Source organism: Mercenaria mercenaria, chromosome 13 (assembly GCF_021730395.1).
Source record: "Mercenaria mercenaria strain notata chromosome 13, MADL_Memer_1, whole genome shotgun sequence".
Taxonomy (NCBI): Eukaryota; Metazoa; Mollusca; class Bivalvia; order Venerida; family Veneridae; genus Mercenaria; species Mercenaria mercenaria.
In genome coordinates this window covers 25,576,009-25,601,848 of record NC_069373.1, presented here as the reverse complement: position 1 = coordinate 25,601,848, position 25,840 = coordinate 25,576,009, and the positions used below count along the sequence as shown (strand labels likewise).

At 35.5% G+C, this 25,840-nt stretch overlaps 1 protein-coding gene across 9 annotated transcripts in view; it reads left to right on the top strand.

Moving 5' to 3' along the window:
* The window catches only part of LOC123529306 (DNA repair protein RAD52 homolog), a 199,916-nt gene that overhangs the window by 75,185 nt on the left and 98,891 nt on the right, over positions 1 to 25,840 (top strand). The window contains exons 1-5 of one of the 9 annotated variants that reach the window (XR_008366697.1): positions 18,983 to 19,080; positions 21,929 to 22,049; positions 22,594 to 22,711; positions 23,313 to 23,389; positions 24,260 to 24,848. The exons of 7 other annotated variants lie outside the window; for them this stretch is intronic. The gene's annotated coding sequence lies outside the window, so the exon portion shown is untranslated. Of the gene's footprint in view, positions 1 to 18,982; positions 19,081 to 21,928; positions 22,050 to 22,593; positions 22,712 to 23,312; positions 23,390 to 24,259; positions 24,849 to 25,840 lie in introns of those variants that run through there. One more of the 9 variants, XR_008366698.1, reaches the window with a different exon arrangement.

Here is a 25,840-nt window from a genome sequence, read left to right as displayed (position 1 = left end):
ATACTAGGTTATTTTTATGCCCCCCCATGAGTGGTGGGGGCATATAGATTTGCTCTTGTCCGTCCGTCCGAAGTTCGTGACATGCCTAGCTCAAAAAGTGTTTGATATAAATTAATGAAACCTTGCATGAGTCTTTATCATGATATAAACTTGCGCACCTTCTATTTTTCGTCTGGCTCTGCCAATTTTAGAGTTATGGCCCCTGAAATAGTCAAAAATGCACATTTTCACCTTGTGACACGTCTAGCTCAAAAAGTATTTGATATAGATTCATGAAACCTTGCACGAGTCTTAATCATGATATGAACTTGCGCATCTCCTATTTTTCATCTGGGTCCGCCCCCTATTTCTAGAGTTATGGCCCCTGAAATAGTCAAAAATGCACATTTTCATCTTGTGACACGCCTAGCTCAAAAAGTTTTTGATATAAATTGATGAAACCTTGCATGAATCTTTATCATGATATGAACTTGTGCACCTCCTATTTTTCATCTGGGTCCACCCTCTATTTCCAGAGTTATGGCCCCTGAAATAGTCAAAAAATGCACATTTTCACTTAACTATGTGCCTCACTCGAGAAGTATTTAATGTAAATTCATGAAACTTTGCTTGAGTCTTTATCATAATGTGACCTTGCACACTTGGCATTCTTCTTGAGAATTTTAGCATTTATTACAGAGTTATGGCCCTTGAAATAGCCAAAGTAGTGGATTTTTTGTTTGTGATGCTCATAGCTCAAAAAATATATGGTATAGAATAATGAATCCATTTCATAAATTTTTTTTTGAGGCTATACCCTGTTAAGACTGCAAACATTTGAATGATTTCCCCTTATTTGTGACAAATGTACCAGTGGGGGGCACACCCTGTGTCCTACAGACACATTCTAGTTAAGGTTAAAGTTTTTCGGCAACGTTTGTTTTTCTGTCATATCTTTGTTACTATTGCTTATATCTTACTGTAACTTTGCATAAACATTGTCCAGCGTACAAACAAAGTACTGTGAAATCATTTAAATTCGCTGGCATGAAGTTTCACGAAAACGTGAAAAAGGACTGTTTCGCGCGGGCTTCAATTCGCGTATTTTCAATTTTAGAAAGGAAAAAAAAAAATAATAATAATAGCGCGGTCTTAAATTCACGCATCGGTCCTAGCGCGAAATACACGAAAATTCGTCGTACGCGAATAAAAATGATTTCACAGTATATGCAGGGACTGGGCCCATTATACCCAAGGTCAAGTCACAAAGTTGTTATACTTGGAATTATTTTCTTGTTAAATTTTTCCGCAAGCTTCGTTTATAGACATATCTTTGGTACTTTAAAAGATAATGACTTGAAATTAAAAATATTTCTTTATAATCATCATCTGCATGTGTGGTTACAAACCCCATAACTCTAATTGTATTTTTGACAGAATTATGCCGCATTTGTACTTAAAGTGTTGTTTTTTTTTTTGCAATCTTCGCTTTCTGGATATAACTTTAATGCAATATAAGATAAAGACTTGAAACTTAAAATGTATCTTTACATCATCATCTGCATGTGTGGTAACATTCCCCATAACTCTGATTTGTATTTTTGACCAAATTATGCCCCTTTCATACTTAAATTTTATAACAAACTTAATTTTCTGGACATAACTTTGGTACTACATAAGATATTGACTTGAAACTCAAAATATATCTTTACCATCATCATCTGCATGTGTGGTAACAATCCCAATAACTCTAATTTGTGTTCTTAACAGAATTATGCCCCTTGGTGTATCTTCCTTTTAAAGTAGTGCTCAGGTGATTTTTTCTGATCGCTCGATGTCCGGCGTCCGTCGTCTGTCGTCTGGTGTCTGTCGTCCGTCGTCTGTCAACATTTAGCTTGTGTATGCGATAGAGGCTGTATTTTTCAATTAATCTTCATGAATATTGGTCAGAATGATAACCTTGATGAAATCTAGGCTGAGTTCGAAAATGGGTCATCTCGGGTCAAAAACTAGGTCACTAGGTCAAATCAAAGAAAAACCTTGTGTATGCAATAGAGGCTGTATTTTTAGCTCACCTGAGCAATGCTCAGGTGAGTTTTTCTGATCGCTCAATGTCCGGCGTCCGTCGTCTGTCGTCCGTCTGTCGTCTGTCTGTCGTCTGTCTGTCAACATTTAGCTTGTGTATGCGATAGAGGCTGTATTTTTCAATTAATCTTCATGAATATTGGTCAGAATGATAACCTTGATGAAATCTAGGCCGAGTTCGAAAATGGGTCATCTCGGGTCAAAAACTAGGTCACTAGGTCAAATCAAAGAAAAACCTTGTGTATGCGATAGAGGCTGAATTTTTCAATTCATCTTCATGAATATTGGTCAGAATGATAACCTTGATGAAATCTAGGCTGAGTTCGAAAATGGGTCATCTCGGGTGAAAAACTAGGTCACTAGGTCAAATCAAAGAAAAACCTTGTGTATGCGATAGAGGCTGAATTTTTCAATTCATCTTCATGAATATTGGTCAGAATGATAACCTTGATGAAATCTAGGCTGAGTTCGAAAATGGGTCATCTCGGGTGAAAAACTAGGTCACTAGGTCAAATCAAAGAAAAACCTTGTGTATGCGATAGAGGCTGTATTTTTCAATTGATCTTCATGAATATTGGTCAGAATGATTGCCTTGATGAAATCTAGGCCGAGTTCGAAAATGGGTCATCTTGGGTCAAAAACTAGGTCACTAGGTCAAATCAAAGAAAAACCTTGTGTATGCGATAGAGGCTGTATTTTTCAATTAATCTTCATGAATATTGGTCAGAATGATAACCTTGATGAAATCTAGGCTGAATCCGAAAATGGGTCATCTCGGGTGAAAAACTAGGTCACTAGGTCAAATCAAAGAAAAACCTTGTGTATGCGCTAGAGGCTGTATTTTTCAATTGATCTTCATGAATATTGGTCAGAATGATAACCTTGATGAAATCTAGGCCGAGTTCGAAAATGGGTCATCTCGGGTCAAAAACTAGGTCACTAGGTCAAATCAAAGAAAAACCTTGTGTATGCGCTAGAGGCTGTACTTTTCAATTGATTTTCATGAGTATTGGTCAGAATGATTGCCTTGATGAAATCTAGGCCGAGTTCGAAAATGGGTCATCTCGGGTCAAAAACTAGGTCACTAGGCCAAATCAAAGAAAAACCTTGTGTATGCGATAGAGGTGGTATTTTTCAATTGATCTTCATGAATTTTGGTCAGAATGATTACCTTGATAAAATCTAGGCCGAGTTCGAAAATGGGTCATCTGGGGTCAAAAACTAGGTCACTAGGTCAGATCAAGGAAAAACCTTGTGTATGCGATAGAGGCTGTATTTTTCAATTGATCTTCATGAATTTTAGTCAGAATGATTACCTTGATGAAATTTAGACCAAGTTCGAAAACGGGTCATCTCGGGTGAAAAACTAGGTCACTAGGTCAAATCAAAGAAAAACCTTGTGTATGCAATAGAGGCTGTATTTTTCAACTGATCTTCATGAAATTTAGCCAGAATGATTACCTTGATAAAATATAGGACGAGTTCGAAAATGGGTCATCTGGGGTCAAAAACTAGGTCACTAGGTCAAATCGAAGAAAAACATTGTGTATGCAATAGAGGATGTATTTTTCAATTGATCTTCATGAAATTTTGTCAGAGTGATTGCCTTGATGAAATCTAGGTCGAGTTTGAATATGGGTTATCTGAGGTCAAAAACTAGGTCACTAGGTCAAATTAAAGAAAAATCTTGTGTATGCGATAGAGACTGTTTTTTTCAATTGATTTTTATGAAATTTGGTCAGGATGATTGCCTTGATGAAATCTAGGTCGAATTTGAATATGGGTCATCTGAGGTCAAAAACTAGGTCACTTGGTCAAATCAAAGAAAAAACTTGTGTATGTGATAGAGGCTGTATTTTTCAATTGATCTTCATAAAGTTTGGTCAGAATGATTGCCTTGATGAAGTCTAGGTCGAGTTTGAACATGGGTCATCTAGGGTCAAAAACTAGGTCATATCTAAGAAAATGCTTGTTTTATCGCAAGAGACCAATTTTTTGGTCCAGTCTTAATGAAAATTGGTCAGAATATTTGTTTCCATGAAATCACTAGGTCAAACATGTTTTACACTGTTATGGTGTGTTTCTTAGGTGAGCGACCTAGGGCCATCTTGGCCCTCTTGTTCATTTAATCTTCATGAGTATTGGTCAGAATGATAACTTTGATGAATTCTAGGCAGAGTTCGAAAATGGGTCATCTCGGGTCAAAAACTAGGTCACTAGGTCAAATCAAAGAAAAACCTTGTGTATGCCATAGAGGCGGTATTTTTCAATGAATCTTCATGAATGTTGGTCAGAATGATAACCTTGATGAAATCTAAGCCGAGTTCGAAAATGGGTCATCTCGGGTCAAAAACTAGGTCACTAGGTCAAATCAAAGAAAAACCTTGTGTATGTGATAGAGGCTGTATTTTTCAATTCTTCTTCATGAATATTGGTCAGAATGATAACCTTGATGAAATCTAGGCCGAGTTCGAAAATGGGTCATCTCGGGTCAAAAACTAGGTCACTAGGTCAAATCAAAGAAAAACCTTGTGTATGCGATAGAGGCTGTATTTTTCAATTCATCTTCATGAATTTTGGTCAGAATGATTGCCTTGATGAAATCTAGGCCGAGTTCAAAAATGGGTCATCTGGGGTCAAAAACTAGGTCACTAGGTCAAATCAAAGAAAAACCTTGTGTATGCGATAGAGGCGGTATTTTTCAATTTATCTTCAAGAATTTTGGTCAGAATGATTACCTTGATGAAATCTAGGCCGAGTTCGAAAATGGGTCATCTGGGGTCAAAAACTAGGTCACTAGGTCATATCACGTAAAAACCTTGTGTATGCGATAGAGGCTGTATTTTTCAATTGATCTTCATGAATTTTGGTCGAATGATACCCTGATGAAATTTAGACCAAGTTCGAAAATAGGTCATCTGGGGTCAAAAACTAGGTCACTAGGTCAAATCAAAGAAAAACCTTGTGTATGCAATAAGGGCGTATTTTTCAACTGATCTTCATTAAATTTAGCCAGAATGATTACCTTGATAAAATCTAGTCAGAGTTCGAAAATGGGTCATCTGGGGTCAAAAACTAGGTCACTAGGTCAAATCGAAGAAAAACATTGTGTATGCAATAGAGGAAGTATTTTTCAATTGATCTTCATGAAATTTGGTCAGAGTGATTGCGTTGATGAAATCTAGGTCGATTTTGAATATGGGTTATCTGAGGTCAAAAACTAGGTCACTAGGTCAAATTAAAGAAAAAATTTGTGTATGCGGTAGAGACTGTTTTTTTCAATTGATTTTTATGAAATTCAGTAAGGTTGATGCCTTAATGAAATCTAGGTCGAATTTGAATATGGGTCATCTGAGGTCAAAAAACTAGGTCACTTGGTCAAATCAAAGAAAAAACTTAGGTATGTGATAGAGGCTGTATTTTTCAGTTGATCTTCATGAATTTTGGTCAGAATGATTGCCTTGATAAAATCTAGGTCTGATTTGAACATGGGTCATCTAGGGTCAAAAACTAGGTCATATCTAAGAAAATGCTTGTTTTATCGCAAGAGACCAATTTTTTGGTCCAATCTTAATGAAAATTGGTCAGAATATTTGTTTCCATGAAATCACTAGGTCAAACATGTTTTACACTGTTACGGAGTGTTTCTTAGGTGAGCGACCTAGGGCCATCTTGGCCCTCTTGTTTGTAAATGTGTTTCAGGCAGTACAGGAGAATTTTTCAGAAACTGTACCAGCTCAACAAAATCACCAAACCAATGCTTCTGAGTTTGAAATTCCTCCTATAGCCAAAGAATATGTAAGAGCACAACTACTTAATCTTGATGTTAATAAAGCCACAGGGTTGGATGGTCTTGGGGCCAAATTTCTGAAAATGACAACAGATATTATATCAAAACCTGTCACATATATCATTAATCTAAGCATTTCTAAACATATCTTTCCAGATCAGTTTAAAATTGCAAAAATCACACCCATCCACAAAAAAGGTTCAAAGTGTGACATAAATAATTATAGACCCATTTCTCTACTCCCAATTTTGTCTAAAATCATGTCTCAGTTCATTTGAAAAAGCATCTTGAGGCAAATAACTCTGTATACAATTACCAATCTGGCTTCAGGGCTTCAGGGAAAATCACTCAGGTGAAACAGCTTTAATTTCAATAGTAGGCAGATGGATAAATGCTATAAATGAAGGTAAATGTATAGGAACTGTATTCTTAGACCTTTCAAAGGCATTTGATTTAGTGAATCACTCAGTTCTACTAGAAAAATTAAAATCATTTAACATTAGTCAGAACTCTCTGCAATGGTTTAAATCTTATTTGTCTGACAGATACCAAAAGGTATGTGTCTCCGGAAAACTGTCAGAGGCTGGTCATATTAAATCAGGTGTTCCGCAAGGATCTGTGTTAGGGCCTCTACTATTCATTCTTTATATTAATGACCTCCCACAGGCAATAAAAGAAATCTTTACTGATCTATTTGCTGATGATACTACTCTAACTGCCACTGGAAACACATATCATGAAGTACAAACAGCACTGCAGAATGCGCTTGACAGTGTTCATCTGTGGTGTCAAAATAACTCCATGTCATTAAATGCCAAAAAATCAAAGGCTATGACTGTTTGTCCGACAAACAGGCACAATTCAAGTGACTGTAACACCCTGCACCTTGGCAGTGCACCCATTGACTTCTCTAGTTCTGAAAGACTACTAGGTGTGCAAGCTGACAGAAATTTAAATTGGAAAGATCATATTGATAATGTTCTAAAAAAATGTAATTCAAAACTTTATCTCCTCAAAAGAATAAAATACTTCTTAGACATTCCTATTAGAAAACTGTTTTTCAATGCGTATATATTACCTCATTTAGATTATTGCTGTTCTGTCTGGGGAAACTGTAACTCAGAACAGGCTGATTCCATTCTCAAATTTCAGAAGAGAGCGGCTAGGATTATCCTGGACACAAAATTTGATGCACCCTCTGAGGAACTGTTTATGAAACTAAACTGGATGAAATACCCAGAGCGAGTCAAATACAAACAGTCAATTATGGTTTATAAGTCTGTCAACAATTTATGCCCTCAATACCTACAAGATAAATTTACTCACACCCATACTATTCAAAAACGTAGTCTAAGATCAACTGACTCAGAACTTAACTTGTATCCCCCTAAACCAAGATTAGAATTTTTTCGAAAAAGCTTTGAATACTCTGGAGCAAAAATCTGGAATACACTGCCAAATGATGTCCGTCAGGCAGAAAGTCTTGCAAGCTTTAAAGTAAATACATAAGTCATTGGAGAATGTCTTCTATAGGTCAAAGTTCATAAGCAATAATATTAAAGTGTCATATTCAAATTTTTGTAAAGTAATTATTCCAAATTTTGTCATTGATGACTTTATTATGTTGTTGTTTTGTACAGTCATCGAAATTGTGAGATGTTATGTTTATATCTATTTCCTTTGTTTAAAAATTTGTCATGAAGCATCTCTTCATCTATTATAAAGCTTGTTTTTGGTCTCTCTTTAATAAGATTGTTTACATGTAAATACCATGTGATTGTCATTATCAAGCTCTGTTTTGTTTAATTTTGTACCGTAGTTTTGTATGAGGCTCACAGTGAAGATTGGGCTAGACCTAACTGTGTTGCCTCTATAAATAAAGTCTTTATTATTATTATTATTATTATTATTGAGACATATATTCATTTTACTGTCAAATCCCTGAATAGTGGAGCATGCTGTCTTATGGACAGCTCTTGTTATATTACTTGGCATAAATGTTCCCCATGATGAGACCACATGTAGTGTGCAAAACTCAGATCCCTAGCTCTAAGGTCAAGTTCACGTTTGGAGGTCAAATGTCAATAGGGTTTTTTTCCTGTTTGGTCCATAACTTTGTCATGCAAAACAGGATTTAAAAATTATTTAGGACAGAATATTTCCTTGGATCAGAAGACATGTCATGGACAAAACCCAGACTCTTGCTCAAAGGTCAAGGTCACACTTGTAGGCAAGAGGACTTTTTTCCTGTTTGGTCTAAAACTCAACAGTTCATAAAGGGATTTGAATATTGCTTGGCAGAAATATTCCCCGTAATGAGATGATGTGTCATGCCCAACACCAAGACCCCTATCTCAAAGGTCAGAGTCACACTTAGAGGTCAAGGGTCAATAGGTTTTTTAGCTCGACTATACGAAATATGAGGAGAGCTATCCTACTCGAGCCGGCGTCGACGTCTTTCCGCGTCCCCACCTTGGTTAAAGTTTTTTTTACACTTTCTCTTTTTTCTACTTATCTCTGTAATTACTTGATGGATTTGATTCAAACTTGAAATAGTTATTCCTCATCATCACCCATATCACCTGACATAAGGGCCATAACTCTGGCACCAATATTTCATTTCACTTAGATTTTCAGGTTAAAGTTTTGATGCACTTTCGCTCTATCTCTGTTATTACTGAATGGATTTGATTCAAACTTAAAATAATTGCATACATGGGAACCTTTTTAGACAGCAAAGTGGGAGTTTGGCATTTCAAAAGTGGGAGATTTTAGGTGGAAAAGGGGAGATTTTGAACGGAGCAAACGGAGTACATAAAAACACTTCAATTTCAGTGAACAATATACAATTTAAGTTAATTTTGCACTTTATCTAATTATTTATATTACTATAATAAATATATTATTTCGTAATATTTGTTTTAAATACAGTTAAACAACAAAACATATTGTCCATCATCAGTTTCACTGACACACATAGTTCACTGGTATTGAATCAATCATCATGTAGCAGTATCACTTTACTTTTTCTGTCTGACCCTAGATAGCACCGACTTGTTACGACCCAACATCACACTGGCATTATCTGATCCATAGCCAGTGCAAATGCACTGGCTCCGCTCGATATCTCTGTCGCTGGAAAATACAATTTTGAATGAAAGAAACATAATTTTTTAATTACATTTAACATTCTATGAAACTAAACAATACATTGTATACCATATACATTTTTTTTAGCTCACCTGTCACGTAGTGACAAGGGGAGCTTTTGTGATATCCCTTCGTCCATCCGTCGTCTGTTCACAATTTCTTGTGAACACGATAGAGACCACAGTTTGCAATCAATTTTAATCAAACTTGCACACAACTTGTATTGGTATAATATCTCATTTCCTTTCAAAAACTGGCCAGATCCAATCATGGGTTCCAGAGTTATGGCCCCTTAAAGTGCCAAAATTTGCTATTTTTAGCTTGTGAACAGGATAGAGACCACATTTTGCAATCAGCTTTAATCATACTTGCACACAACTTGTATTGGCATAATATCTCGATTCCTTTTAAAAACTGGCCAGATCCCGTCATGAGTTCCAGAGTTATGTCCCCTTAAAGGGCCAAAATTTACTAATTTTGGCTTGTGAACATGATAGAGACCACATTTTGCAATCAACTTTAATCAAACTTGCACACAACTTGTATTGGCATAATATCTTGGTTCCTTTCGAAAACTGGCCAGATCCCTTCATGGGTTCCAGAGTTATGGCCCCTTAAAGGTCCAAAATTTGCTAATTTGGCTTTTGCAGCCATATAGAAACTTCATTTATGGTTTGATTTGATACAAACTTGCAAAATAGCTTCAACATGATGAATCTGTCAGAACCAGTCTTAGGTTCCGGAGTTATTTTATATCTGATTACCTCCCCTGATTTTAATCAAAATTGATTTATATCAGTAAGTACATATAGAACTCATTTGAAATTTCATTATTGTCATTACTGGTAGTTGGACTGAGACAATCAGGATAGATAACTATGGACTGATTTTATGTCAAATTACCCCCCTTTATTTAAAATTAAAGTGAGTATATCTCCATAACTAATGAAGATACTGATCTGAAATTTCATTTATGCCATCAGAATGACTTGGACAATCAGTGAAGATACATATTGACTGAATTTATGACAAATTACCTCCCTTTATTTTTACATGTAAATGAATATACAGCATTTAATGAGATTGGTTTGAAACGTTATTTATGTCTTCCATGGTAAGAAATAATCGTGTTAGATAATTCTTGATTGAACGTTTATCGATATGAATACTTTTCTAATATATTGTTGTAAAGGCTTGTACTCTGTATCTTCTACATGCAAATACCAATGTATGATTACCTACCCTGATTTCAGTAAAAATGGATTTATCTCAGTAAGTATTTATAGGACTCATTTGAAATTTCATTAGTTAGACTGAGACAATCAGGACTGGGTAGAGAACTATTGACTGATTTTATGTCAAATTACCTGCCTTTGGTTCAAATTAAAATGGGTGTATCTCAGTAACCAATGAAGATACTGATTTGAAATTTTTGCCATCATTTTATGCCATCAGATGGACTCGGACAATAAGGGTAGATAACTTTTGACTGAATTTATGACAAATTACCTCTATTTATTTTATGTAAATGAATATACCTCAGCAGCATCTAATCAGATTGGTTTTAAATGTTATTTAAGTCTTTTAGGGTAAGAAATAGTAGTACAAAAATGCAGCATTTGAGCCTAAGGCCCTCAAACTTGGTATGGAGACTGGTCCTGATTAGTATGTGACCCATAGCTCAAAAGGGACTAGTACAAGAAAATATTTATATGATGATATTTAATATGTATGCCTATGTGATCTATTCAAAACTTGATCTTGCATTAAGAGCTAATGGTACTCAGGTGAGCCATATAGGCCATCATGGGCCCTCTTGTGTAAATGAATATACCTTCAGCAGCATCTTTAATGAATTGGGGTTTTAAATGTTATTTAAGCTTCAAGGGAAGGAATATCATGCTAGTACAAAATGCAGCATTTGAGCCTAGGACCCTCAAACTTGGGATGGCCCAAATTTGGGCCCCGACTAGTATGTGACCCATAGGTCAAAAGGGACGTTACAAGAAAATATTTATCCCGATGATATTTAATGTGTATGCCTATGTGATCTATGTCAAAACTGATCTGATCATTAAGAGCAATGGTACTCAGGTGAGCAATATAGGGCCATCATGGCCCTATTGTTAATTGTTTTATTTTTGTGAAAATATTTTTGGTGTAGCAAAACTCATTGATTTTTAGCTCACCAGATCACAAAGTGCTCAATGTGAACTATTGTGACCAGTCATTGTCTGGCGTCCGGCGTGCGTCGTCCGTAGGCTAGATCAAAGGAAAAGCTTGTGAACACCCTAGAGGCCACAGTTGTGATTCATTCTTTTTGAACTTTGATCAGAACGTTTGTCTTGATGATCTCTAGGTCAAGTTCAAAACTGGGTCATGTGGGGTCAAAAGCTAGGTCACCCAGCAAATCAAAGGAAAAGCTTGTGAACACTCTAGAGGCCACATTTTTGACCCAATCTTTATGAATTTTGGTCAGAATGTTCGTCTTGATGATCTCTAGGTCAAGTTCGAATCTGGGTCATGTTGGTTCAAAAACTAGGTCACCAAAAGCTTGTGAACACACTAGAGGCCTCAGTTGTGACCCAATCTTTATGAAATTTGGTCAGAATGTTTGTCATGATGATTTCTAGGTCAAGTTCGAATCTGGGTCATGTGGGGTCAGAAACTAGGTCACCCGGCCAAATCAAAAGAAAAGCTTGTTAACACTTTAGAGGCCACATTTTTGACCCAAACTTTATGACACTGGGTCAGAATGTTAGTCTTGATGATTTCTAGATAAAGATTGAAACTGGGTCATGTGAGGCCAAAACTAGGTTACTAGGCTAGATCAAAGGATTAGCTTGTGAACACTAGAGGCCAAAGTTTTGACTCAGTCTTTATGAAATTTGATCAGAATGTTTGTCTTGATGATCTCTAGGTCAAGATATAATCTGGGTCATGTGGGGTCAAAAACTAGGTCACTCAGTCAAATCAAAGGAAAAGCGTTTGAACACTCTAAAGGCCACAGCTGTGATGCAATCTTTATGAAATTGGGTCAGAATGTTTGTCTTGATGTTTTCTAGGTCAAGTTTGAATCTGGGTCATTTGGGGTCAAAAACTAGGTCACATGGTCAAATTAAAGGAAAGTTTGTGAACACTTTAAAGGCTACAGTTGTGACTCAATCTTTATGAAACTTGGTCAGAATGTTTTTCTTGATGATCTCTAGGTTAAATTTGAAATTGGCTTATGTGGGCTCAAAAACTAGGTCAGTACACGGCTACTAAACACTAGCGCCACCACCAAATTGTGGTGATAAGGAAAAGAGCTATCGACATTTCCGTGGTGCAGCAATCGCCCGTTTCTACTTGTAAACATGTGAGTAAAATTTATATTTTATCTTATATTTTTTATGATAGAACTTTTTTCGAAAATCGGAGAATGTAGTTCTGTGTAACAACACTTTTACTACAGGTTTGCTGTAATTTCATTAAAATAATATGCAAATTGTGGTGTCAGGAGCTTTTCTCCCGGATCTGACAGTGGCACATTTTCATATCAGCCAGTATTCGAACACCATTCCGATGAATAGACACACTGTAAAAACATACCTGCGCATGCAAATGGTGTAGAAATGATAAATGATTATATACGCACACACCATGAATAATAGAATCTCGGGTTAGAAGAAATATACAAGGATTTTTAAAAGTGGTGGCGCTATAACTCTAGTGATGGCGCTATACAGTAGTGGTGGCGCTGTTACGGCACTGCTGACGCATCCAGAACAAAACAAACACCAATATTCTCTAATTGATAATTTTCCTGCAAGGAATTATTTTATTAAAGAAAGAAAAAGACGATCATAGTTTATTTACCTTTATGAAATATTCTCTATCCAAGAAAAAAAAGGACAAAATACTCACAGACCCCTGGGACTCTTGTAGTCAAATAAAATATTTTCCTTTGTTTAAAATGTTAATGTAGAATTATTTCTTACCTTTAAATATTCTACTTAAATACATAAGTAAGTGTACTTTAAATTCAGGTCAAGAAAAATAGTAGTAATACATTTATTTCAAACAAAGATTTGTGTCCAGGAAATAATTTGAAGATAGTGTAGAATTTATTTTTTTAAACTAAGATTCGGAAAGTTACTTCCCGTTGTTTTTATACGTCGTTTGCATGTCATTGTAAACAAAAGACCTTACTTTCAATTTTTTAGCTCGACTATTCGAAGAATAGTCTAGCTATTCTACTCACCCTGGCGTCGGCGTGGGCGTCGGCGTCACACCTTGGTTAAGTTTTTGCATGCAAGTACATACAGCTATCATTTAAAGGCATATAGCTTTGAAACTTATTTATTCTTTTTCTAGGTCAATTACCAACCTCTCTGGGTCAAGTCCCATAACTCTGACATGTATTTTGAGCAAATTATGCCCCCTTTTGGACTTAGAAAATTTTGGTTAAAGTTTTACATGCAAGTTACTATCTCCAAAACTAATGCAGATATTGAATTGAAACTTCACATGTGTCTTCGGGGTTATAAAACTAGTTGATAGCACCAAGTCCCATAACTCTGACCTTCATTTTGGCCAAATTATGCCCCCTTTTGGACTTAGGAAATTCTGGTTAAAGTTTTGCGTGCAAGTACATACAGCTATTACTAAAAGGCATATAGATTTGAAACTTATTTTTTCTTTTTCTAGATCAATTACCTACCTCACTGGGTCAAGTCCCATAACTCTGACATGTATTTTGAGCAAATTATGCCCCCTTTTGGACTTAGAAAATTCTGGTTAAAGTTTTACATGCAAGTTACTATCTCCAAACTAATGCAGATATTGAATTGAAACTTCACATGTGTCTTCGGGGTTATAAAACTAGTTGATAGCACCAAGTCCCATAACTCTGACCTTCATTTTGGCCAAATTATGCCCCCTTTTGGACTTAGAAAATTCTGGTTAAAGTTTTGCGTGCAAGTACATACAGCTATTACTAAAAGGCATATAGATTTGAAACTTATTTTTTCTTTTTCTAGATCAATTACCTACCTCACTGGGTCAAGTCCCATAACTCTGACACGTATTTTGGGCAAATTATACCCCCTTTTGGACTTAGAAAATTCTGGTTAAAGTTTTACATGCAAGTAACTATCTCCAAAACTACTACAGATATTAAATTGAAACTTCACATGTGTCTTCGGGGTTATTAAACTAGTTGATAGCACCAAGTCCCATAACTCTGACATGTATTTTGGCCAAATTATGCCCCCTTTTGGACTTAGAAAATCCTGGTTAAAGTTTTGCGTGCAAGTACATACAGCTATTACCAAAAGGCATATAGCTTTGAAACTTATTTATTCTTTTTCAAGGTCAATAACCAACCTCGCTGGGTCAAGTTCCATAACTCTTAACATGTATTTTGAGCAAATTATGCCCCCTTTTGGACTTAGAAAATTGTGGTTAAAGTTTAACATGCAAGTTACTATCCCCAAAACTAATGCAGATATTGAATTGAAACTTAACATGTTTCTTCGGGGTTATAAAACTAGTTGATAACATCAAGTCCCATAACTCTGATATGTATTTTGGTCAAATTATGTCCCCTTTCGAACTTAAAACTCTTTTGATATTTAACATTTTGGGTAATAATTTCCTGCTTCTGTGACAATATTTCGAATAGTCGAGCTTGGCTGTCTTACGGACAGCTCTTGTTTTTCTGAAAGTGAGTACAGTACATTTTCAATTCCAATCGATTAAATATGATTTATCAATAGAGCTTAGATATACAATCTGAATCCATATACATGTAGATTACTTTGCGATCATGTAGAGGTTACTACATGTATTTTGTTGAGTAACGTAATTTGGGTATAGTGTAGTCCAAATAATTAGACGCAAAAAAGTTGTCATTTGACGTTCAACAGTCAATATTCTGACATTTTACATTTTTACTATCAAGCCTTTTTTGACGTCTAAACGCTAAGTATGAAAGAAGTGTAGCATAAATTCAATTTCTAAAACATTATAAAGTCGGTAAACTTTGTACCTAATAGGAACAAAAATACCTTTGCTTCAATTCTGCAAGGTTAAAATGATTTACAATCCATTATTATCCACGAAATGACGCTTCATCTTTTTGATATTGAATGTTTATATTTGACATGCCACCATCTTGTTTCGAAATTGAAAGTACCAATTAAATTTGATTGGCGGTAGACGAAAAAATATTTCCTGCCAAATATATTCATTGTAATTTTGATTTTTTTTCATCATAAATGTATATTTTCTATTTTTATCCTTATAAATTTTAAATGTCTCTTCTGGAAATAGAAACCTTCCGTCTGTCCGTCCGCCCGCCCGTCCGTCCGTACGTCACACTTCATTTCCGAGCAATAACTGGAGAACCATTTGACCTAGAACTTTCAAACTTCATAGGGTTGTAGGGCTGCTGGAGTAGACGACCCCTATTGTTTTTGGGGTCACTCTGTCAAAGGTCAAGGTCACAGGGGCCTGAACATTGAAAACAATTTCCGATCAATAACTAGAGAACCACTCGACCCAGAATGTTGAAACTTAATAGGATGATTGGTCATGAAGAGTAGATGACCCCTATTTATTTTGGGGTCACTCCATCAAAGGTCAAGGTCAAGGTCACAGGGTCTGAACATTGAAAACGATTTCCAATCAATCACTAGAGAACCACTTGACCCAGAATGTTGAAACTTAATAGGATGATTGGTCATGAAGAGTAGATGACCCCTATTGATTTTGGGGTCACTCCATCAAAGGTCAAGGTCACAGGGGCCTGAACATTGAAAACCATTTCTGATCAGTAACTAGAGAACCACTTGACCCAGAATGTTGAAACTTCATAGGATGATTGTACATGCAGAGTAGATGACCCCTATCGATTTTGGGTCATTCTGTTAAAGGTCAAGGTCACAGGGGCCTGAACATTGAAAAACATTTCCGGTCAGTAACTTGAGAACAACTTGACCCAGAATGTTGAAACTTAATAGGATGATTGGTCATGCAGAGTGGAAGACCCCTATCGATTTTGGGATCACTCTGTTAAAGGTTAAAGGTTCAATAACTTGAGAACCTCTTGACCCAGAATGTTAAAACTTTATAGGATAATTGGACATGCAGAGTAAATGACCCCAGTTAATTTTTTGGTCACTATTAAAGGTCAAGGTCACAGCGGCCTGAACATGGAAAACAATTTCCAGTCAGTTACTTGAGAACCACTCTATCCAGAATGTTGAAACTTCATAGGATGATTGCTCGTGCAGAGTAGATGACCTCTATCGATTTTGGGGTCACTCGGTTAAAGGTCAAGGTCACAGGGGCCTGAACATTGATAACCATTTCCGATCAGTAACTTGAGAACCTCTTGATCCAGAATGTTGAAACTTCATAGGATAATTGAACATGCAGAGTATATGACCCCTATTGATTTTTGGGTCAGTCTATTAAAGGTCAAGGTCACAGGGGCCTAGTCATGTGAAATCATTTCCGGAAAATAACTTGAGAACCACTTGACCTATAATGTTGAAACTTAATAGGATGATTGGACGTGCAGAGTAGATGACCCCTATTTATTTTGGGGTCACTTGATCAAAGGTCAAGGTCACAGGAGCCTGAACAGTGATTTGAGAACCACTAGGCCAAGAGTGTTGAAACTTAGCGGGATGACTGGACATGCCAAGTAGATGATCCCTACTGCAGCCAACCATCAGTGTCTCTTTGACTTTCGCTCCTGACCCCTATTGACTTCTTGCCTATAACACTTTGCATTGGGGGAGACATGCGCTTTTTTGCAAAAGCATCTTGTAGTTGACATTTATAGTTTCTCTGTATGAATAAGAGAAAAGGTAACTTTTGTTCAAGAAATGATCCTAATATGCAAATCATGTTTACATCCGGAACACCCTCGGTTATTACCGTGCCGCTATTTAAAACTTTAATGGATTGGATACTGGATTAATTAATCGGTTATTTAATAACAAATAAGGTAAAATATAACTTTTAATTGCTGCCATAAAGCACATTTATGATTATTCTTCATACTCAATGTGAAAGTTTCAGTCATTTTTGCCAGAAAGTCGTTAAAAAACCTTCAGATCAAAATTCAAATCTGAAGCGATTTTGTGCTATACGTTATTTCAGTTCAACGTTAAGACCTGACATAACATGGAAAATAAAAAATGTAAAATATCAATTAAAATGAACTTATAAAGTGATATGAGGACTAGGGTATAGTGTGGGATAGGTTGATAACATGGATTATTGTAGAAATTTCCGTGGCTTGCAGACAGACATTTTCATATATTAAATTTGAATATATTAGCCACTAATCATATACAATAGCGCCACCACTTCTGTATAGCACCACCACTAGAGTTATAGTGCCACCACTTCCAAAAATAGTCGTGTTTTAACTTTTTACTGTGTTTTTCGTAATTCTTTGGTGTATGTGAATACGTGTAATTCATTTCTACACCATTTGCATGCGCAGGTATGTTCTTACAGTGTGTCTATTCATCGGAATGGTGTTCGAATACTGGCCGATATGAAAATATGCCACTGTCAGATCCGGGAGAAAAGCTCCTGGCACCACAATTTGCATAATATTTTAATGAAATTACAGCCAACCTGTAGTAAAAGTGTTGTTACACAGAACTACATTCTCCAATTTTCGAAAAAAGTTATATCAATAAAAATATAAAATAAAATATACATGTGTTTACAAGCAGAAACGGGCGATAGCTGCACCACGGAAATGTCAATAGCTCTTTTCCTTATCACCACAATTTGGTGGTGGCGCTAGCGTTTAGTAGCTGTGCTGTAGACCAGATCAATTCTGGTGAGCGATATAGGGCCATCATGGCCCTCTTGTTTATTTTGCCATCAGTCACATGTCATATACTTGAAAAAACACCTGACAGAGACAGAAATGGAAATATTGCTGAAGTTTTATGTTAAAAAATTAATGATAATTATGGTTTGTTTGTCTCATCTTGATGTTTTAAAAAGTTGTGATTTCCTAGATGAAAGTTTTCATAAATTTACTAACTGAGTTATCTCAATTTGACAGTCTCATAATTGCTTACCATCTTGGTGACTTTTCAAATCAATTGATTCTTTGATCTTCAAGAGCACCCGTGTCATTCATGATAATTGCTAATGACCAACTTAATACATGTATGTGTTAAAAACACAAGTTACAATACACGCTATGTCACAGTTGATGTTTTGCCATGGTCGATTGAACACAAACTGGTTCATTTTTCCCGATATCCCAATTTCCAGTCTGAAACAATCGGCAAATTATGTAAACCAGTCAGTCACGCGTGATCTGAACTGGTGTTACAGTTGATTATCTCACGTTAAAAAAATCCTGTAGATGAAAAATGTTAAAAATAGGGAGATTGTATTTCATGATCGTGATAGTTGGGTTTTACAGTCCAAATCGGGAGACTCCTGCCTAAATCGGTGAGGGTTCTCATGTATGTAATTGTTCAACATCATCACCCACATCATATGACACAAGGTGCATAACTCTGGCACAAAGGACCATGTATGATAAGGCACTGTTTTAGCCCCCAAATTTTGAAGAAAATGAAATTAAAACTACATCTCAACGATATGAATTATTTGAAAGATAAAGGATTAATCTTGCATTTTATAAAGAAAAAATGCAACAGTTTTGCATAAAAAGTCATGATACATGGTCTAGTTTCATGCCATCAACACAGATTTTGTACATTTTTAGACATTTTCGTGCACTTTATCACCAAAATACGATACGAGCGCAGGGGAGAACAATTTTAATTTTTGGATATGTTTTGAGAATTGCAAAAACACGAAGAATGATACATGAGAGAAAATTGTTCTAAAGTGCGCTCGTAGTAAATTTTGAACAAATACGGTATTTTCGTCGGAAAATTCTACTCTAAAAATAGCCATGTAAAGGGACGAAACTCTTGATCTCCTTGAAGAGCTTGGCGTGAAGGTAAATAAAAACATGTTGTGACGTAATGCGGAAGTGATATCGGTTGCTTGAAAAATGGATTTTTGTCAAATTACATGTAAATTAGACCTTTTGATAGTATTTGCATAGCATTTTATGAAGTTCTCATTATCATTAACATATAATCCTCGATTTATTTCAATGCGGTTAGCGTGTCATACAAAAATTACGTTATTATTACTTGATCAGTCGGCGAAAATCTTGACTTTGGTCAAACTCGTCAAAGATTTTTAGATTCTGTAAAATATTATACTAAATACGCGTAATAAGAACCAGATCTAAATATCACGGTACTAACTTGGTCACACAATAGAGGAACTTGTGTAAGGCATGCTATTTAATCAGAATTGGCTATTCCAGAACATTCCCCTTTGTGTTGTGGAAGAGGGGGGTGGGGGTGGGGGGTAATTTACAGCATTTACAGGGAGGTTTCTAGAGGGAAAGAGGGGGGTGCATTTTGTTTGTGTAATGTGGAAGCAGTTCTAAAGAAGAGGGAGGGGGCATTTTACAAATAAATCAAAATTGGGGGTCTTTGGAAATTGGAATTACCCAGTAGGGGTATTGTCGGGGAAGTGGGTGGGGGTATTTTGAGTTAAGCGGGTTGTAGAAGGGTAAAAAAATATGTTTTCGAGAAGATGGGTTCTTTTTTCTAAAGAACTACTTCCGGGGGTGGGGTGGGGTATTTGAATTTCTGAAATGGTCCGTTTATTCAAGGTTTATCTTCGAGTCCCAGCCAAGATTGGTTGCACATTCTTCTCAGACCTTGTTTTAATGTTGGAAGTGTCTAGCCGTCCAGTAACTGGATACCTAGCCTGCATTCTAGCAGTCTGGTCAGCTATAAAATACTCGGGGGATTTTCTAGCAGTCCGGTAATAGATTTCCTAATGAATAAGTAATGATACCTGTCATTTACTAAAGATATCAATACTTATCTTTAAACAAAAATAATGTGTGCATACATACTAAAGATTTAGTTTTAATTGTCTCGAATAAATCAATGCATTATTCATGTAATGCCGAAATCAATGATGGCAGTGTCATCACTCATTATTAAAATCTGTTCATCTGGTGGTGGGAAAAATAATGCTTTGTGGGATCGGAATTTTTAAATTTTAACAACTTTTTCACTGGATTTTCAAAAATAGAACAGTTTTAAAATACTTACAGGTTTCATATTTTAGTATATCAAAACTTTTAGAAAAACAGTAGTTAAGCATTCATAATTAACCCATTTTATTTTGAAATAAAAGTCAAAATTAATGAACTGGTTTCCATTCATCAATTTATTTTATAAATTTGTGTTTTAAGAATTAAAGTTTAGGCCGTTAGAATAACATCACTTTTTACAAAATAACATGGACGTTTGGCGATCAGTGATGTGTTACCAGGCTATTAGATCAGCCAAATTCTTTCATAAAATTTTATGAAAGAATTTGGCTGATTTATCATTTACAAAATTAGAATATCAACGGATTTGTATACAAACACGCTCTCATTCGTTAATATCGACTTCTAGTCGATGAAAATACTTTGGTTTGTTTAAGAAATAATATATCTCATCCAGTGATTTGTTGTTGAATAAATCATTGTTTGGAGTAAAGTTGTGAAGGAATTATATCACGAGTGATATAATAATACCCATCTTATTATATAATAATGACAAACAATGATTTATTCAAGAGCAAATCACTAAATGAGATATATATTATTTCGATTCTAACACGATACCAAGGATTTTTACCTACATCCTTGACGACAGTCATTAAGTATTTGCCCATTTTCAATCGGTTTCTTTTCCAGCGCGCTGCTATGCCGTTTGATGCCATGACGTAATAATTGTGATGTCAGAACAGTGATTTGTTGTATAATAATTCACTGTTTTCTGCCTTCTGTGTTTAATAGGAAAATAAATCGGATCGTGTTAGAATTTCACACAATACATGTATTTTGTTTACACTGATAAGTATTGATATCTTAAGGAAATAACAGTTGAAACTATATATATAAAATCATTACTTATTCAGGCTAGAAAATACCCTGAGGTCAGGATTTTCTAGTCGTCCGGTACCCGGCTAGAAGTCCAATTACCAGACGGCTAGACACTTACTTTAATGTTTGTAACAGTATACATTTTATAGCACACAAACGTGACTGTGTCATAATTGCTTGTACAGTTTTTCGACAGGACATTATTAAGTAAACCATGTCATGTTAGAATATGGAAATGTCTAGCTGTCTTGTAACCAATGCCTAAGCCAGAGATCTAGCTGTGAGGTAACCAGATGTATCTAGCACATCCTTAAGTGTTTTTTTTCATCATCTGGTTACATGTGATTGATATTTTATGTTAGGAAAAGAGCTTCTTATGAAATTGTAATTGTCATTGTTTAAAAGGGTCCCAGTTATGTTTTTGTTGTTGTTTTACTAATTTTGTCCAATATAAGATTGAATGATACATTTTTAATGTAACGATTAAGAGTTAATTGTGTTTGAAGATTTGATTCACAGAAAATAATTAGAATTTTGATAAGATCCGCTTTAAGCATGCTTATGACGTGAGCACAAAAGTACAAATTTGTTTTTGTTTTTTTTTATATAAAATGTCATTAGATATGATCTGTGGCAAAATATGAGCCATGCCATGAGAAAACCCACATAGTGGCTTTGCGACCAGCTTATGTGCAGTCTGGTCAGGATCCATGCTGTTCGCTAACGGTTTCTCTAATTGCAATAGGCTTTGAAAGTGAACAGTATGGATCCTGACCAGACTGCACAGATGCGCAGGCCGGTCTGGATCCATGCTGGTTGCAAATGCTCTATGTTGGTTTTCTCGTGGCGTGGCTCATATTATTATTTCGTTACACTTTCACAATACTTTAATAGATAAGTATACATTTCTTTTTTAGTGAACAGGTTATTGTGAGATAGTCTGATTACTTTGGAGCTGCCAGATTGTGTATGAAATCCTGAAAAAAGTATTTCAACAACTTTTTCATGAACCACAGAAACTTCAGCTTACCAAATTGTGTGAGTGTATACATTTGCTAGAAATATTTTTATGAATTTGTTGTCTGGATATTCCATAAAACCCAGTTTCAGAATACTATACAGGTTAAAGATCACGACTTAAAATCTTTCATTGCTTCATGACATATAATCTATAAACATTTAAGACATTTTATATGTATCTTTAGGTAACGTCTCTTCTTCCTGGTACACATGCTTTTCAAGAAAGTTCCACAGTCATTAATTGACAACAATAAATAAATAATGTAGAAAGAAAACAGGGAGTTGAATAGTTCCTATTTGAAATGCTGGTCAGTAGTGGTCTGCTACCTTAAAATTTAATGCCTACTCTCAGTTTCGATATGAAAAATTGTCGGATACATGAAAACCATCACATTTCTTGTAGAATACATTCCAGCAGTTGGGGATGTAGCTTCCCACAAATCAGTGTGTAGGTACATATTTCCTAGAGAGAGTTCAGTGTAATATCTTCTCGGATGTTACAGAAAGAATGCATAGTATTATGTTTCTAAATTTATTCATGATATAAATATTTCTTTTTCAGAGGACCAGACATTGTGAGAAAGTTTGATTGCATTCAAGAGCTGCCAGAGCTAAAGCTAGAAAAGAAACTAAACAACTTTTTCTCATGATCTGCTTAATTGATCTTCACATTGAATTGTGTGAGTTATGAATTTTGTTTCAAAGGGTATCATAAATTCTCTTTCTGATTAATCCGCAAGAACCGGTTGAAAACTTAAATATTGAACATTCCTTTAATTAACATTATAGTCATTTGATCATATAGCTCTTTTTTCATTTACAAGTTAATGAAGCTTACATTAAAAATGATTGTGTCACATGGCGGAGATATACTGTTTCTGCCTTTGCCATCTGTCTTTCCGTCCGTCTATCCTGATTAAGCTTGGTCGGCTTTCTTAGGTCAAACTGCTGGCTGGATTTCGAAGAAACTTCACAGGAGTGAATCAGTGATCAAAACCAAGCCTAGTTTTGCATATGGCGAACACGTTCCGCCCCGCTGCATAAAATGGCTGACAGAGCTTAAGGTATACATAGGGGGGAGACATATGTTTTTGTGACAAAAGCACCTTGTAGTTATTCTAACAGATTTCAGCTGAAGGGAGCAAATTTATTTAATAACCTGTTACATAAAAAAGGTAAAAATTGAAAAGTTACTTAAATACCTTGAAATTTAAAAGCAGTTTACTGAGCTGTATATTCATTTCTCAGAAAAAAACATGCATATTAACTTTTTGTTTTCAGCAACCTGTATGCTACATTGTATAATGACGTTGAGCAAATAAAGATACTGCAGTCAGCATTACAACCTTCATTAAACAGTAAGATTTTTATGACAATATTTTATATTACTTTACATATATTTTTGTCAAGCACAAATGGCTGTGCTGTGTATGTGTGTCCGTCCGTCTGTCTAGATTTGAATCTTTCAGCCATAAATTTGACATGCATGAAGTAATCATGTTTATATTTGGCATGAATGTTGATCTCAATAAGACAGAGCGCATTAAAATTTTGCAAACCCAAGGTTCCTATCTCAAAGGTCAAGGTCACAGAGGTCAAAGGGTGGGCCCGACATGTTTCCTGTGGGCCTCTAGTTAAGGGGGCTTATTGTACTTCAAATCTAAGTTATCCATGCAGAGTTCTGGTTTCCATTGCAGCCAAAAAGAAAAAAAAAATACTTCAAAAATTTTCATCACAAAAACTGCCAGTCTGATTTTGAATTCTTTATCTCTACAGCTTTGATATTCGGCATGTGATATAAGGGTTTGACTGTCTACCATAATTCTCCAGATTATTGCCTTAAGGCCAAAAAGGCCATACCCATGTTAAGGCATGAACAGAATATAATGAAAGCCCGGAACATGTTTTGACAGGTCAAATAAATTGTACAATATAGGCTAACATAGAAGAAGCCCAAATCTGTACTGGTACCATTACACAAACACACTTGAAGCTTTGAACACAGGTGAGCACTTTAGGGTCAATGACACTTTTCTGGATATTATTTTTGCTACTACTGAATGATATATATAATTATACACTTCAATGGAACCAGTGTAAAGTGGTGCAGAGTAAAAAAATACAACTTTTTCTTGGATATTTTTTTCTTCTGCAATTAACTGTTTTAATTAAACAACTATTTAAATGATAATGTACACTTCAGTTTATCTTTTCACTCTTTATTTCAGGAATGAATTGGTGTTACAGAAATGGATAACACATGGAGACAAACACTTTCAGACTACTGAAACTACACATTGTTTGAGACTATGAGAATGGCTTATTTCCATGATGGAACTCATACCACAAAGAAAGAACTTGCTTTATCTTATTTCTTATAACTAGTCCTCAAAGACATACCCAAGTAAACTACATCAGGAAAGAAAGCAAACAAAGTTGATTCAGGATTTAGAATTGAATGTTTTTGTGTCAACAGTGTGTGAAAACTGCGGAAAATAGGATTTTAATTTCAAGGATTTGATTTAGTATGTCAAGGAGTGATTTGTTTTTAATTCATCACACAAGTTATTGACAATGCTCTAAAATATAAATAGGATGTGTAAATACAGACTTTCATACCTAACTAAAATAATGTTGAACTCAACAGAATAAACAAACTAGCATCTGTTGTATAATATATTAGTTGTTTTATCAAACTTTGTCAGTTTTGTTACATTACTTATCATTGATAGAATATATTATCTAATAACTCTTTACAGTGTGTCAAGTACTCATCATTATAAGCTATTTTGAAATAATTACAGGACTGATATTTTACTGGTATTAGTTAAATGTGTTGTTATTAGACCCCTTACGTTTGAAAGTGAGTTTTCTGTATACATACAGGATTCTGCTATTCCATCTGTCGGCTGGTCCAGTCTGTCAGATCCTTGTCCAGAAATTATATTTGAAATAAAATATAGCATCATTTTCAGTTATTCTTGCAAAGAAAACTTTTAACAAGGTGATGGACTGCTTGCACGATTTCAACTACTCTTTTCCAAAAACATGGTGACATTTGAAGGTCCAAAGAGTGCAATTCATTGAGGACTGTACATAATTCTTTTCTTTCTGGATTGATACTCTATTATCAGTATTATTCAGCCAACTTGTTGCATGCAAGATTTGATGCAGTGATTCAAAGGTCAATGTTACACAGAAACATTTAAGTTTGTTAGCTCAGATATACGAAGTATGGAGTGCTGTCCTACTTGGCCTCGGCGTCTTTCTGCGTCACCTTGGTTAAAGTTTTGATGAACTTTCTCTTTATCTCAGTAATTACTCGAAGACTTTGTTTCAAACTTAAAATAGTTATTCGTCATCTTTACCCACATCATATGACACAAGGATCGTAACTCCATCACCAATATTTCATGAATTATCTCCCCTTTTACTTAGAATTTCAGTTTGAAGTTTTGATGCACTTTCATTCTGTCTCACTTATTAATCCCCGGCCACAAGTGGTGGGGGTGTTATAGGAATGGTCTCCATCTGTCCTTCCTTAACACCTTTATGTTCGCTCCATATCTCCTAAACCCCTTGAAGGATTTTCATGAAACTCGGGTCAAATGATCATCTCATCAAGACGATGTGCAGAACTCACGAGTCTGCCTTGTCAACTCAAGGTCAAAGGTTTGAGCCTTCCATTTTGTGTCCGCTCTATATCTCCTAAAACCCTTGAAGGAATTCTATAAAACTTGGGTCAAATGATCACCTCATCAAGACGATGTGCAGAACTTTGAGTCAGCCATGCCGACTCAAGGTCAAGG